Source organism: Pinus tabuliformis, chromosome J, assembly GCF_031772625.1.
Source record: "Pinus tabuliformis cultivar Carrire ecotype Pingquan chromosome J, CPIR1, whole genome shotgun sequence".
Taxonomy (NCBI): domain Eukaryota; kingdom Viridiplantae; phylum Streptophyta; class Pinopsida; order Pinales; family Pinaceae; genus Pinus; species Pinus tabuliformis.
The window spans coordinates 345970804-345975536 of record NC_142295.1 but is presented as its reverse complement, the minus strand read 5'-3'; positions in this window follow the sequence as shown (position 1 = coordinate 345975536).

The window sequence follows — 4733 nt, the reverse complement described above, 5'->3', positions numbered from 1 at the left end:
AAACAAGAAACAATCAAAGCATACATGATCTATCTACTATAAAACAATGGAATTGAAGACATTAAAACACATAATCATCACATATATGAAAAATAATATGAGAAAAGGAATAAGCTCTTTATTATTGTAGAAGGAAGAGTATCACCCAATATAGTTCGATCCTGTGCCACTCCTCCAGCTTCAGTCCAACCCTTGCCTCATGAAAATCACACCATTCTAGTAGCATAAGATTGCTTGACATGAACTCATTTCTCAAACCAACAGAATTTCCTTACAAACTTCAGATTCTAGTCCCTTGATCACTATGATGAGTGCTCAATTTATAGGAAATGGAGGTGGTCTTGCCATAAATGAGGGTATTGAATGGCCTTCCAAACTTGGAGTGAGTTTCCATGGAGCAAGGGATGAGAGGATAGGAGGTTAATGGATCCTTAGCCTATCCAATTTCAAGCTCATTGGAGGAGATAAGAGATGGGATCCTTCTATAATCATCTAGAATCAAGGAATATTCCTAGATCCTTGTGCAAATTTCGCTCAATCTCACCCAGCGCAAGTCAAATAGGGCCTAAGTGCACTATAGTGCAGGCCAGAATGGGTCTGCCTGCTCTGCAGCACAGTTACCCTTGACCAAGGTTGTGCTGGTATCCCAAGGAGGAATTTTAGCAAGGCTTCAAGCCAAGAAACTTTCATAGAAGGAAGCATTCAATGTGATGACTTGTCTACGACATGTTAAAACTGAATTAGGGTTTGATGAGCCCTAATAGTACTGATCTGAATGTCAGGAGTGATGTGCCCAAATAGACCTGTAACAGTTGTTCAAAAAGTGGTAGGTTTAAATGAAAACTTAATTAAAAAACCTTAAATTGAGTTGGATTTATGCTGTCATAAATTGACAAAGCATAAGCAACATTTCATTTCAAGCCTAAGAGTGAAGATCAAAATTTAATTTAAAAAAAAAAATGTGTTCTAGTTATTTAAGAACATTGATGATCAAGTCCCACTATTGATTTGCAATAGTATTTACGTTGTTAGAAAGTGGGAGGGTGTAAGGGGCACTTTACTTCAGGCCCGAGTCACAATGCAATAGTTATAAGATAACACACCTTGAACATTTAATATATTGCCTCGATTGTAGAGAGGGAAATTTGGGATTCATGTTATAAAACTTGGCATGAAGAATTAGAGTTGCAATTGCACAGTCCATCATTCATCTAACATCCTACAAAGAGTTGTAAAACCCATCAGTCATTTAACATCATACGAAGAGATGTAAAACTTGTTATGTAGTAGAGTTGTAGAAAAGCATGAAAAGAACAAATCCAACAATTAAAGTATTTGAAGTCATCCAAGCATCCATAAAAAAAAGAAGAAAAACACAGATGAGTCATCCAAGAAACTTGCAAAGAGAGAGAAGCATCTAACAAAGAAGAAAAATATAGAGTCATTTGAGCGTGGAAAGAGATATATAAAAAACTTGTAACTACATCCTATTTTTATGTTTTATGTACCTTTTTTTTTTCAAAGAATTTATTTTCAATGTGTTTCAAGTTGAATAATATTTTCCTGGGTTTCTTGTGCTCTGTTTTATATATTTGTTTTTGTGTTTCAAGCTACATGCATTTGTTTATGTGTTTCGAGTTACATTTATTTAGTTGACTTAACAAGTAGGCCATGGGTTAGAAGAAGTGTATTGGACTCTCTGCCCTAATATGTATGTCTTATGATTACCATATATCTTATGATATTCCCTTATACGTATATCTTATGATTGTTGTATGTTATAAGTCCATGTCTTCTTACCTTATTATAGACATTAGTGATTCTTCAACCCTCATTTTATGAGTGAGATGCCTCACAAAATTTCATTGGAAACTATTACTCAAAATCATTAACTTTATTTCCATAATTTCATTAAACTTAATAATATTCTCCAAGTGAGATAATTATCACACATAATTATAGACATTAATATAAGCACATACATGTTTCAGTTAATAGAATTAATAAATCTTTTTTTCTGAAATTAAATGTTTATGTGTAAGTGTAAATCCCTGTAAAATCACAAGAATTACATTTGAACACACTATATTCTTTCACGCATGGAATAACTCTAGCCCATAAAAAATATAGGGAAAAAGGGAAACCTTTCCAACACATAAGGGAGAGTAAATTTTCATATGAATGTCATTGGAAATCTTTCTGCATTGACTATATCAAATTTAATAAATTCTTCCAATTAAATAATTAATGTGAGTTTAAAACCAATTAGATAATTTGGGTTATCTAAATCCAACAATAGAATCCAAACAAGTGAGTAATCTGGAAATGGCAAAACAAACTTACTCCTCTCATAGAAGCCTCCACTCAAAAGGGAATTTTTTTTTTGAAAATGAAACTTTGTTACGCACTGAAAGGCAATCTGGAAAAAATAGATTAGTTCTTCACTACTTCGTTCCCATCAACTTGAAAATATCCAAATAATAATAATAATAATGCGACATCAAATGTATATCCAAGATTATTTGAGTATCTCAGAATGAAACAAAAGAATTAGAGTTTTCATGACATTTACTTTAGCTCCGCACATGACTAAACAAAAATATTTAGATGCAAAATGGTGGTAACTTGAAACTATTACCTAAAGCTATTAAATTTTTCTCCATAATTGCATTATTCTATTACTTCATATTGCTTTAAAAAAATAAGATCAAATTCCAAAGAAATAAATAATAATTTATTAGCTCTTATTAATTTATTCACCATAACTTTATTATTTGTCATTTATAGCCAAGTGTAAATACCTGCAACACTTTCTCAACACAGTTAAAAATTAAATATTTTATGTTAGCCCCACCTTGTACAAAGAAGTGGAACTTATCCTTTTACCTCCACACATGCCTTACATTTGCACATACTTTACTTCAACATAGATTGTAGCTATGAACATTTCTTTCTTCCACTAAATATTTAGATCTACACATGCTTTACCTCTGCACACGTAGATGGAAGTTAAATTGCAGTCTTCCAAATGGTCTCCTTCAACAACTATTCCCAAAACTTCTCCAAATATCCTCGTGAAATACAAACAAAACATCTCAGACTATTTTTCTATTATGTAGATTCTCAATAACTGGGACTTTTACAATTTCAATGGATAATATCATTGTTGATATAAAAAAAATAAAAAAATTGACATCATTTCATATCTAAATGAAAATTCATTTACACAATGCACTTAACAATAGGAAAAAGAAAAAAAGAAAAAACGTGATTTTGTTTTTCCTTTTTTCCCTTTGCACTCTTTGTTCCTAAGTAGTGAACTTTTTTTGCTCTCTTTGTGTAGATGTTTTCTTTCATTTCCCCAAGGACTGCGACTGTGAAATTACAGTTTTACGAAGCAATGGAAATAAAAAAAAGTTCTACTAACATGTAGATTTTTAGAATCTACCATCTTTAACAATTATGTATATCTACCAGCCTAGATCCATCTAACTCTGGATGTATTATGCGCCGAGAGGGATCAAATCCCTCGAGGTGCAAACCTTCTTTTTGGAGTGTACAATTTGAGGAAAGGTTTGCACCTCGAGGTATTTTATCCCTCTCAGTGCATGATAGATCTAGAGTTAGATGGATCTAGGCTAGTTCCAGTTGAGTGTGACAATGACCCATTTTTAGATTATCATTATTATGTGTATGTTTGAGGTAAATTTCATATTTTGAATTTACATTAGGTTTTCTTTGTTTGACATGAATATATCATTCTCTTCTATAATTTTGTTTTTTTGCTTGCCTTGACTGGTTTCTACATCTGCACTTGGATCGTTGAGTGGTTTGTGTGTTTGGATTTGGATGGTAATGTTTGTGAATGTTATAATTTTTGTGTTATATTTCCATATGTGTATGTAATTGTCTGTTAGTAATTAGTTGGTGATGAAGAAGGGAGACAATCTTGTCGATAGTTTGTAAGAGGATTGATACTCCACATATATTTCATTTAGTTTTAGGTATCACAACTTTTGACAATTAATAATTCTTAATAGTGTCCCTCCAAGTATTACTAAATATATTTTGAAGAGTAGTTTTAATAATTTACTACATCAAGATTACTCTTGAAATCATTTGTTTCATTGCTAATGTTTGAAATAATTTATTCCCTTCAAAATATTCTAGTGATTTTTTTAATCTATAGTTTGTTTTGCAAAATTCAAGAAATAATATAATTTTGATTTATTTTAATTTGTGGTCAGATTTACAAAAATTTTAAATTATTTGTTAGTTTTTCCATCTTTTCATATCGATTATATGAAAAGGATAGTTGATATTGTAAACCATTCAATTCTTTAACTCAAACTATTGTAGTAAACATCATACCTTGTCTCTCTTGCTCTCCAATATTAATAGGTTGAATTACTATAACACAAAAATCAATGCAAATTGTCAATCGTTTTTTTGTGCTTACATTGAAATCAATGCACATTGTTAATCCAATCACTTTAAGTTAATGTACCATCATACATTGAGTTACATCAAATCATAAATCATCATCTACATTGAAATCAATGCATCTAATGCACACAATCAAATAAGATTAGAAAACATATACATTGAAATCAATGAATCTAATGCAAACAATCAAGTAAGATTAGAAATCAACATCTACACTAAAATCAATGCATCTAGTGTAAGTAATCAAATAAGATTAGAAATCAACATCTACGCTGAAATCAATGCAT